The sequence below is a fragment of the Ptychodera flava genome, chromosome 20 (genome assembly GCF_041260155.1).
Source record: "Ptychodera flava strain L36383 chromosome 20, AS_Pfla_20210202, whole genome shotgun sequence".
NCBI classification, from domain to species: domain Eukaryota; kingdom Metazoa; phylum Hemichordata; class Enteropneusta; family Ptychoderidae; genus Ptychodera; species Ptychodera flava.
In genome coordinates this window covers 5,148,522-5,161,080 of record NC_091947.1, presented here as the reverse complement: position 1 = coordinate 5,161,080, position 12,559 = coordinate 5,148,522, and positions in this window count along the sequence as shown.

Below are 12,559 nucleotides of genomic sequence, written 5' to 3'. Positions count from 1 at the left end.
AAAAGAACAGACAGGGAATCAAACTGTTTTCTATTTTAGCTCTGCAGTTAGTGTGAATGAGCCTATCTTGTGTACCCTGGTAGGTGTGTGTTGTTGTTGGTCATCCGTCAACTTTAGCATTTTTGGGGGTGAATTTGCTTTTAAGCTTCACTATCAGCAAAGCAGAGCTAATCTAATGAGTGGATATGTATTGTTGTTTGTCAGCCTTTTAGCTCTGCTGTCAGCAATGCGGAGCTTATCAAATGGGCTGATTTTACGTCATTGCCCATCTCTCCCTCCGTCCGTCATCCATCACAATTGCGCTCTTCTCTGAAATCACATAAATTGTCTGGTTGCTTTGAAATTTGATACTCGTGCAGAATTTGCATATTTCTATATTTTAGGTATTTTTTTGCTGTTTTTGGTCACAAAATCTATTTCTCTGAAGTTGCTTATCTGATTGCTTTGAAATTTTATATGCATTTCACTTGGGGTGACCTCAGTTAGGTTAATTGTTCAAATTTTAGTGAAATATGCAAATTTGTATTTTGAGGCAATTCTTGTCATTTTTTTAGTCCCCATGGACACGTCCGGGGGACTTATAGGTTTGGCCATGTCCGTGCATCCGTCTGTCCATGCATGCGTGCGTCCATTCACGCAGATATCTCAGAGATGCCTGGAGCGATTTCACTCACACTTGGTACAAGGATTACTTCATAAATCATACATATGCAAATTGATTTGTTTTGTGATATGATCCAATATGGCTGCCATGCGGCCATTTTGTTACGATTTTTTTATGTGCAGAGCCATAACTCAGGCACATCTCAACCGATTTTATTCAAAGTTGGTACAAGGACATTGACCTATATCATACATATGCACGTCAATTTGTTTCACGAAATGATCCAATATGCCGGCATGACAGCCATTTTGTTATTGGACACCGTGGTGCGAAGCACCAAAGGTGTCCTATGTCGCCACAATGTCTGTGTGTGTGTCCGTCTGTCCATTGGTCTGTCCGTCCGTCCCCGTCCGTCCGTCCGTCCGTAGACAGATTTTGTTCCACTCATAACTTAAGAACCCTTAGGTCCAATGTCATGCAATTTGGTATTTGGTATTATCATGATGAGACTTAGATCTGATTAGATTTTGGTGGGTGTGGCTTATTAATTAATTGCTCATTTGCATATTTTATGACTTTTTTCGTTCTTCACGGCAGATAATCTCAGAGACGCCTGGAGCGATTTCGTTCAAACTTGGTAAAAGGATAGTACTCTACCTCATACAGATGCACGTTGATTTGTTTCACAATGCGATCAAATTTGGCCGTGTTAGAGGACTTTTTAGTTTTCACCTCCATAGACTCCCATGTATAAGGCAGTCCATAGACTCCCATGTTTAAGGCAGTCCATAGACTCCCATGTATACGGCAGTCCATAGACTCCCATGTATAAGGCAGTCCATAGACTCCCATGTATAAGGCAGTCCATAGACTCCCATGTATAAGGCAGTCCATAGACTCCCATGTATAAGGCCAAGAAAAATAAAAATTTAGTTTTCTCATCGTATTCATATTGCAAAAAGGATGCAGTGACACAGTTTTTAGTCCCCACAGATAAAGTCCAGGGGGCTCATAGATTGGGTGCTCATAGATTGGGTCATGTCAGTCCGTTAGTCCATCCATGTGAGTCCATCCGTTCATGCAGATATCTCATACGCTTTGACAAAATGTCACGTGACCTTTGACCTCAAATATACATATTTGTCCATAACTCGGTAACCACAAGTGCTAAACCTTTCATATATGGTATGATGGGACACCTTATGACGCCACATATTGTTCCTCGTTAATTATGCACATATCTAATTTTGAGCGAGCCAATAGAGCTAGAGGTCTGATTTTTGGTATGTAGGGATAACTTAGCAATACAATTTTTTTGAAAAAATGTCACGTGAACTCAATGACCTTTGACCTCAAATATACATATTTGTCCATACCTCAGGAACCACAAGTGCTACACCCTTCATATTTGGGTATGATGGGACACCTTATGACGCCACATATTGTACCTCATTAATTATGTGCATATCTAATTTTGAGCAAGCCAATAGAGGTAAATGTATGATTTTTAGTATATAGGGACAGACTATAGGATAGAATTTTTTGACAAAATGTCATGTGTCCTCGATAACCTTTTACCTAAAATACACGATTATGTCAATAAATAAGTAACCACAAGTGCTATGTCCTTTATATTTACAGCGGAATTTGATTGAGTGTCCGGTTTGCCTTGCAGAGCTCGACGAGTCTACATGTTGCTTATCATTAGAAAAGTAAACATTTGCAACAAATTGAGTCTTCGTCTTTGGTTGGTGTTAGATTACAGCGCGCGGCAAACGTTTCCCATACACTGTCTCGTCACGATCACTGCAGTCGTTTCAGCATGTCACTGACAACAAGCATAACACTGCACTACATGCACCTCACCAGTTTTCTTTTAGGTGTTTACTTTAAATTGGGAACTTTATGAAGAAACAAGTAAATTCTTTAAAAAAAAACCTTTCTTCTCCTCTCGATGTCAGCAATCACGACAACAGTTCCTTCAGCATGCAGTCTGTAGCATTGCGAGTGCAGTCTACTCTATCAACAAGTTTGACACGATACAACACTGAATATTGTCAACCAGAAAATGCTAAACACTCCTAAATGAAACTTTAATCCCGCTTTCTCTTTTGTCTCAGCTAAATGAAACTTTCTCAATTGACACTTCTCTCTGAATTGACAATTCTCTGAGCTACAAAATAGACTTGAAGAAAAGTGTTGATTTTGCACAGGCAAGTGCAATTCAATCAACACGGTACATTTTGTGCCATTGAATAACACACCAAGTGTTTCTGAAATAATTCACCGTATTTTGGCACTTAATTTCCGGACGGCATCATACACGGCAACGGGTTAGCATGGAGGGGACGATGATATCTCTCTGCCTTCAAAATATTCTTTACCTTGCTGAAAAAATACAATGTTTCACTGTAATAAAACGCCAAGAGTCAGTCCGGTTGATGTTGAGGACTTTCCTCGAGATATAGATCCTCGAAAAATATGCCAGTGAGTTTTGTCTGAGTTATATTTCCCAAATCAAAGTACACAAAGCTGTAGCTGAAAGAAAACTTTGATGATGTGCTATAGCTATAGTGCGGTGTCAAGCTTGTTGTGGCATGCTGAAACGACTGTCATTATTATAGACGAGACAGTGTCTGGGAAACGTTCGCCGCGTGCGCTGTAATCTAACACCAAATACTCAATTTGTTGCAAATGTTTACTTTTCTAAGGATAAGCAACATGTAGACTTGTCGAGCTCTGCAAGGCAAAACGGACACTCGATCAAATTCCACTGTAGTAGGATGGGAGACCTTATGACAACACATGCTTTACCTCATTAATTATGCCCATATATAATTGTGGGCAAGCCAATAGAGCTAGAGGTCTGAATTTTGGCATATATGGATTAATTAGCAATACAATGGTTTTTTTTCGCAAAATGTCACGTGACCTTGATGACCTTTGACCTTGAATATGCATATATATGCATAACTCAGTAACCACAAGTTCTTTACGCTTCAATTTTGATAGGATAGTAGACCTTAAGAAGTCACATCTTGTACCTCATTTATTATGCACATATGTATTTCTTGGCAGGCCAATACAGCTGGAGGTCTGATCTTTTTTTCCCGATTTAGAACCATAACTTAGACATGCCTCTTGTTTCAAAATGGGAACAATGACATAGACCTATGTGTCCATAGATCTGAACATATACACTCCAGTGATACTTCTTAATGACCTCATTTCCCTGCCCCATCAAGACTAATACTCCTATTACAAGTGGGGACTATGTCATTGTCAATGACTTGTTACTTCTAGAATATACAGAATATTATCTCACATAGTGAGTGTCTGAATATTATTCTGAATTGTATTCTAAAGCACATTCTGAAAGGACTCTTCTGGAATATACAGATATTATCTCACATAGTGAGTGTCTGAATGTTATTCTGAATTGTATTCCTAAGCACATTCTGAAAGTAACTCTTCTGAAAATTTCACATTCTTTGCCACTGCACCATCTCCCTAATACATACTGATGACCCACGATGTCCACTCAAGGCTCACTTTGATTATAATTATTTCATGTACGGAGCCAAAAATCGGGCACTTTCAACATCAATTTTATTCAAAGTTGGTACAAGGACATTGACCTATATCACACATATGCACATCAATTTGTGTTACAATATGATCCAATATTGCCGCATGGCGACCATTTTGTTACAATTTTTTCATGTCCTTAGCCATGACTCAAACATGTATTATTTGGGGCCGTTTTTGCCAATTTTGTGAAAAACTTTGTTTCTCAAAAACTGCTCATCTGATAGCTTTAATATTTGGCAGACATGTTCTTACGGATGATCTTATTGTGACATTGTGTATTTTTACAGCTGTCCTTAAATGAGCTATCAAAGATTTCCACCCTCTTCATCATAAGTGTCAGAAATAGGTAGTCTCTACATAACACAGCTGAGCTTTATCAGCTGCCATTACGCTTGCTTACAAATAAAAACTTTTAATGATACCAATATGTCACAAACCATAAAAGATAGTTTCCATGTTGTTTTGAAATGAATGTATTCATGACATTGATTATCAATTGGAAAACGCCCCCTAGTACTTTTCCCTTCAGTGACTTTGCTTTGCTTCACTCACTCGGTGACCCCCTATTTTAACCATCATGGATTAGGGTGTCCCACCTTTCCAAAATTCTTGGAAAAACACTCACTGAAACCGACAAGTACATTATTCATCAACACATTTGTCTCACACATACCGGTAGTTATTCTCTGCACACCACAGCAGGACTCTGTCAGCCGCTAGGTCACTTTTTGGCATAACTCTTCTTCCCCTAAACATTTCAACCTATACTTTGAATAGGTCAAGTGGACCCCAGTACAGTTGGTTAAAAACAACATGTTTGAGTGTTGAAAACTTTGTGAACCTGTTTTATGCAGCTATAGGTATGATGCATCATTTTCCTCAGAATATTTCAGATTATGTACAATGATCAGTCTTAGGCTTTATGTGCTCATTGGTATGCCTGTAAAAATATGCAGCCAAGTATTAAAGCTGTGTATTGTGAAATTCTCTTGTTACACAGTAAAGACTTTTACTCACAATACTGCATGCTGATTTACATGGGATCATAATCAGATCTCATCCCCAGTTGGTAGTATTGACATTGTATCAGCTGTACACTGATGTATACTTGAAGCTTCCTTACAGATGTAAGATGTAATTGATTCCTCCAGTAGTTCAAATGACATTGCAATTGTCACCTTTGTAATTAAGTAAAATATATGTTATTGTTTTCCAAGGCCTGCATATGTAAGAACACTTGGTTGATTGTGTATCACTCTTTTACAATGTAATACAGATATTTTAATGGTAAATAAAAGTTCCTAACATGCTTTTATACAACATTACATGTATTTCTGTCTCTGTCATATTGTGGGATGATCTGTGTGTGTCTCTTGTGTTTTGTACAATGTATTGGAATATATTCAAATAGATGTAAGCCATCGTGAATATCACATTAATACTCCGTGCCAAATGGCAAGGTCATCAACTTGAATCCCACCAATTTCAATGTGTCAGAGATATTATTCATATATTATCATAGAAAGCATTATTTTTTTCAAGAAAATTGTAAGTATACATCTATGTGTATACTTGAAGCTTCATGGGATCATAATCAGATCTCATCCCCAGTTGGTAGTATTGACATTGTATCAGCTGTACACTGATGTATACTTGAAGCTTCCTTACAGATGTAAGATGTAATTGATTCCTCCAGTAGTTCAAATGACATTGCAATTGTCACCTTTGTAAACGATTGGAACTAATTTGGGATAATTTGTTTAACTTATTTTTCAAATTTCTCAAAAGTATTAGATGCCATATAGCTGAATGTTGTAATTACTCATAAAACAAGTGTGTAACGTAAAAAGAAAAACAATTGAGCTTACATTTCAGGTTAAAACGACCTTACTTCACCATCCAATTATCCTAAATTAGTTCCAATCGTGTTATATGTTTAAGTGATGAAAATAGGAACACGGGAATTTCACATGATGGGTTTTGCAACATGTAAAAGTGACGTTTGAACATTAACTGTTAGATTTGTATTCATGATTGGATGTACCATTTTATCCATAATTCATACCTATAAGGTCAAAGCCACGCCTTAAAAATGTTTAAAGGCATATTATAAGACAATTCAACGAACATTGGAAAGAGGAACACAGCGGACCCAAGACATTTTGATTATGGCAGAAGCGCATCTTGGGCGATTGCAACTGCCAAGCTTATCTACCGAAAAATAAAGTCTATAGTACCAGCGAACTCTGAACGTCTCGTGTAGTCATTACTTTGAAGATTCCCAGTACTTCTCAGCATGTCAAGGCGAGTAAACGAGATACACAATAAAGGCATATAGGCCTAGAATCAAAATAGTCGCAGACCCGGCGTGAGGAGACATAAATTGAATGCAAATTAATCTAGTACCGTCCGGTATCGATATTAGAATCCCGCAATTGCCGAAATTTATCGAGTAAACATCGCGGATTTCGCAGACCCGGGCTGTCGAGATATTTTAAGAGTGTAGTACTGTCTTATCGATATTAGAGTCCCGAAATCACTAACATTTAGCTTGTTGATACCGGCTATTTTAGCCTTACTCATGAGCGTGTCTATATATGATCCACATTGTGCAGTGTCGTCGTGTATCGTTACTAGTGTCCGAAACACCTTAAAAACAATCTTGCTCGAACTGTGCAGAGCATGACTTGGCACCTTTGATAGTTTTTAACAATTTCAGCTAACATGTTCACACCTTGGGCTAATGTCGCAGAGATGTGTCTGTCGGGCCCGACATTTTTACTAAGGGGTTGACCATTTGATATCCTGGGGGTCTGGAAGATTTTCGAGAAAAAAAAATCCCAGCAGATACAAGGGGAAAAAAATTCTGCCTTAGATGAGTTCTGTAAAAAAAAACTGGCAAGCTAATGTGGAAGAAAAAAATCTATCAGTATCAGCAAGAACCTTTTGGGATGTAACTTTTTCATTTCCATGCACCCTTCTTGTCTTTCCAAAAGCCTCTTAAAATTAATTTTCAGTTACATTTTGCTTTTTGAATTGTTCACTGATTTTAGATAAGTGAAGACACTCTGTCGATACATGCATATCATCTCTTGTATGTTGACCAATAAATAATACGCTGGTATGATTGCATGCGACATGGACAGATCACACTGACAAGACAAATGACAGAATTTCAGAAGATGTTAAACAAAACTGTCATCGTCAAGTATTGTAATCCATGGCACGTTTCCTCCAACCAATAAACCAATTTGCATGTTCAAAAAAGAAAATCAAAATGTAACTATATTTTCAATTTTCTAATGGTTTTATCATCTTGATTATAAACTCTTAGGCCTATTTCTAAAATCTTTGGGCTGAGATTGAATATAGGAAACGGGTATGTATACTACATATGTATAGGTGTCAGGGCTCGAAATTAGCGGCAGTTTCGCGTCCACAGACTACCAACTTTTCCCTGGGGCTACCAAAATCCATGAAATGCACGGCTCAAAATTAACGTTTTCCCCTGGTATTCCACTTGGGTTACCATTTTCTGAAGTTGTTAACCAAGTGACAATGGCTGGTAGCCCATGCATATTTTAGTTCAGGGATATTGTTTTTCACTAACCAGACAAGAAAAAGCGATTTTGCAAGATTCTGCCCATGAAGTGAATTTCTAGTAATTTATCATTGGCTGCATAATACTTCCGTTTTCTGTTTAGCATTTTTGGACATGCAAACAGGATATCAAGGATAGCTGTACTGATCACTATGTAACAACCCCCCCCCCCCCCAACAAAAAAACCATGACGCGCGGTTCTGAAATGACGCACGCGGTGACCACTGACAGACGATCTTTTTGGGACTGGACACAAATTACAGGGGGGGGGGTGGGCCGGTGTTTTTTGGGGGTGGGTCGCCATTTTTCGCGCAAGCATTTTTGAAGGGTCATAAAATTTTGTGCAAGCCTATGGGGGAGGGTCACCTTTTTTCATGCATCAAAGCTGAAATTGCATGTGCACGTTATGGAATACTGAAAAAAGAAAAAATACCTCCTGGCACTTTCATTTTCTGCCATTACCATTTTCAGCGCGCCCTTCGGGCGCAAATTTCAGGTATAATAAACAATGTATTGATGATCCAAGCAGCCACATTGATTTAAGTTGTCATGATTTCTACTTATTCAACACTATTGTGCATAACTGTCCCCTATATGACTCTTTCAATAACAATTTGGGAGATTACTTATTTGACATCATTCTCCCATTGACAATACATTGGGTATAGGTGGGTGTCAAACGTTCATGTCGCTGTATGTACATTTTTAATTTTTTGAGGACATTGACAGAATACAAATGTTCAGAATAGTGCATAGTGTCATCAATAACAACTGGAAGCTTCAGGTCGAACACCTTTTGAATAACAATTTAGCATCAGATAACCTATGAGTTATTTGTCGTTTCCTCATAGCCTACAATGTATAGTGAATCAACATTTTGGTGAAATTCCAAAATCAAATTTCTTGCACAACCATTGACTTGAAACTACTCTAGTCTAATCATGAACATTAATACCAATAATCAAGTGTACATAAATGCACAGATTTTCCTATTTTTGTATTGGAAAAAAATTATTCATAGTTTCATCATAGACTGCCATGTATAGTAAATCGACATTTAAGTGATATGCCAAAATCAAATTTCTTGCACAACCATTGACTTGAAACCACTCTAGTCTAATCATGAACATTAGTACCAATAATGGAGTGTACATAAATGCACAGATTTACCTATTTTTGTATTGAAAAAAAAATTTTCATAGGGTTTCACCATAGACTGCCATGTATAGTGAATCAACATTTCGGTGAAATTCCAAAATCAAATTTCTTGCACAACCATGGACTTGAAACCACTCTAGTCTAATCATGAATATTAATACTAATAATTAGGTGTGCATAAATGCACAGATTTTCCTATTTTTGTATTGGAAAAAAATTATTCATAGTTTCATCATAGACTGCCATGTATAGTAAATCGACATTTAAGTGATATGCCAAAATCAAATTTCTTGCACAACCATTGACTTGAAACCACTCTAGTCTAATCATGAACATTAGTACCAATAATTGAGTGTACATAAATGCACAGATTTACCTATTTTTGTATTGGAAAAAAATTATTCATAGGGTTTCACCATAGACTGCCATGTATAGTGAATCAACATTTCGGTGAAATTCCAAAATCAATTTCTTGCACACACATGGACTTGTAACCCACTCTAGTCTAATCAAGAACATAAATATCAATAATCAAGCATACATAAATACACAGATTTGCCAAGTTTTGTATTTAAAAAAAATTATTCATAGTTTCTTCATAGACTACAATGTGTAATGGATCCACATTTCAATTAGTTATTGTACACAGATGCACGTGTTACCACCCTCTTCTAATCAACACAATTATGTCAATTATTCAGGGTCATATATACACAAATAGTGCATATTTTTAATTCTGAAATTTTTTTTACAGTTTTGTCATAGACTCCCATGTATAGTGGATCAACATTTTATGCGAAATTCCAAAAACAAAGTTATTGTACACAGATGCACATTTTACCACCCTCTTCTAATCAAGCACAATTATGTCAATTATTCAGGGTCCATATATGCACAAATAGTGCAAATTTTTAATTCTGAAAATTTTTTGACAGTCTGTCATAGACTCCAATGTATAGTTTGTCATAGACTCCCATGTATAGTGGATCAACATTTTGACAGAAATTCCAAAATCAAATATCTTGTTCACATGTGCACTTGTAAACAACCCATGCTAATCAAGTATATCTATATCAGTTATTGCACATCTGTATATGAACAGATATAGCTAGTTTTATACTGGAAAATACACGTTCGTAGTTTTCTTATAGTCGACTACATGTATAGTGAATCAACATTATCGATAAAATCTAAAAATTACATTTTTGTTACAGGCATGCACTTTTTACCTGCCACTTCAAGCAAAGTACATTTACATGAATAACACACATATGATTTTATATTTTTTGGACAACGCGTTATATCGGCCACATTTTGCCTTTCTTTGGGACGGCGACTTAAAAAGTATAGCAAGTCAGAAGGGGGTCTTTAACACATTGCGGGTTTTTTGGGGGGGTATTGAGTAACAAGGGAGGGTCACTTATTTTCAAGCACGGATAAGGGGGAGGGTCACTAATTTTTGTGCATGAACTTTTGAAGGGTCACTATTTTTTACGCAGCGGTTTTTCGAAAACACCGGCCCACCCCCCCCTGTAATTTATGTCAGTCCCTTATTTGGCCTAATGGACAACAGTGATACTCAAAGCTTGGTAATCTATTGACAACTTGTTTCATTCTCAGAGTTGTATGAAAATTTTGATAGTCATCATGACAACGACCACGACTTTCTCAGCACGTCGAGACTAGATATACTGTAGCAGTGCTAAAATAGACCATGGGCTTTCTGTTGGGAGGAGACATATTGTCTGTGATTGATACATTATGATCCAATTGCAATGAAAATGCGTTTTCATTGACCATCACTTCCAGTGCCTGTCACTCAAGTACGTCAGTTCAGATATTGGCCATTGCACGCCAAATACTGGCTGAATTTTATGTCCCGGCTTTTGGTAGTCCGTATGGGCTACCATTTCATGGATTTTGGTTGCCCCAGGGAAAAGTTGGTAGTCTGTGGACGCGGGACTACCGCTAATTTCGAGCCCTGAAATGGTAGCCCATGGTGGACTACCAGGCGAAAACGTTTATTTCGAGCCGTGGGTGTGTATACAGAGGATGGAACTTTGCGCCCATTCAAATTCTCTCTGACAAACTCAATTTCCCACAATGCACATTTCCGTTTTTTTCAATTTCCAATATACCAAATGTCCAATTTTCCCATTTCATTTGGGGCGTGGCCCAGTATCTTTCATTACTATGGCAGAAATAACTCTTTCGAATTTGCACTGTGACCAAATATACTGGGGAGGGCTTGGATATGATAATTCGCACAAGATACTTTCGGGGATACTTTTAAAATTAGCGGGAATGAGGGACTGGTCAGTTTCTTTGGCCTAGGTGACCGGTGGATTCATGGGGTCTCCCTGTTTTTTTACTTTGGTGAAGGGTCACCTACATGTATTTTAAAATGCCCAATATTATTGGGGTCAGTGTTTTTTAAATATGACGCGGGCTCATACTTGCCTAAAATGCATCAAATGCATCGTGCTAGCCATGAATTTCATCATTCAATTTCATACCCTGTTTTTGACTTTGGTGATAGGGGGTCACCATGTTTTGAAATGCCCAATGGGGGGGGGGGGGGTAGGGTGTCAGTGTGTTTTTTAATTTCGACAAGGCTATAATTACATAAAATGCATTGTGTCAGCCACAAATTTCATTATACAGTTGCATCGTTCGGCGCGCCCTTCGGTCGCGTAACTTTAATGATAATAAGACATATTTTTCAGATCCCCGTCTAGTGCAAAACGTAATATATCAGACATACATACATCTGAGATATCTGTATGTTTAAAATTTTTCGGCGCGCCCTTCGGGCGCATTTCTTTAAAATATAAAATAATACTTTTCAGCATCCCCTTCAGCTGCGTGACTTTCATATATCAGATATTATGTATATCAGAGATATCTGGATGTTTAATATTTTTCGGCGCCCCTTTCGGTCGCAGTAAATTAACATATCAGAGATATATGTCAGAAATATCTTGATGTCTGTAAAGTGAAAGTCTGTTTTGCGCAGTGTACTGATCATTATGAAATCTGCTGGTCATATGAAAAGCATGACAAGTTCCTGATACTTTCTGTTCTCTGTGAGAATTCAGTATTAGAAGGCAACATGCACTAATATTTCACAATCACATTTTTCTTACAACAGTTCTGGACATCTGGTTATGCATAAAAAGAGTGGAGTACATTCACAGCTCATTCAATATACTGTATTCAAACTTTAGAATGGACACTTTTAAGTTCGTATCTTACAACTGACATGACTACAATTCCATTAAAATACAGTATGACTGAGTGTTTAAAATATACCAAAAATATTATATATATATAATTTTTTTGTATATTTTAAACATTCATATATATATATATATAATATATATATATTATATATATATATATATATATATATATATATATATATATATATATATAATATATACACAACTGAGTTGATCAGGATAATCTAAAAAATTACAGGCACTACAAATTTGTTTCGTATAGGTTTCAGAGCCGCCTACACTCATCGGGTGGTTGTGATCGACTGAAACGTTTGGGCTGCTGATTGCATATGTTGTTAGGTGGGGAACATATCTTTTGTTTTT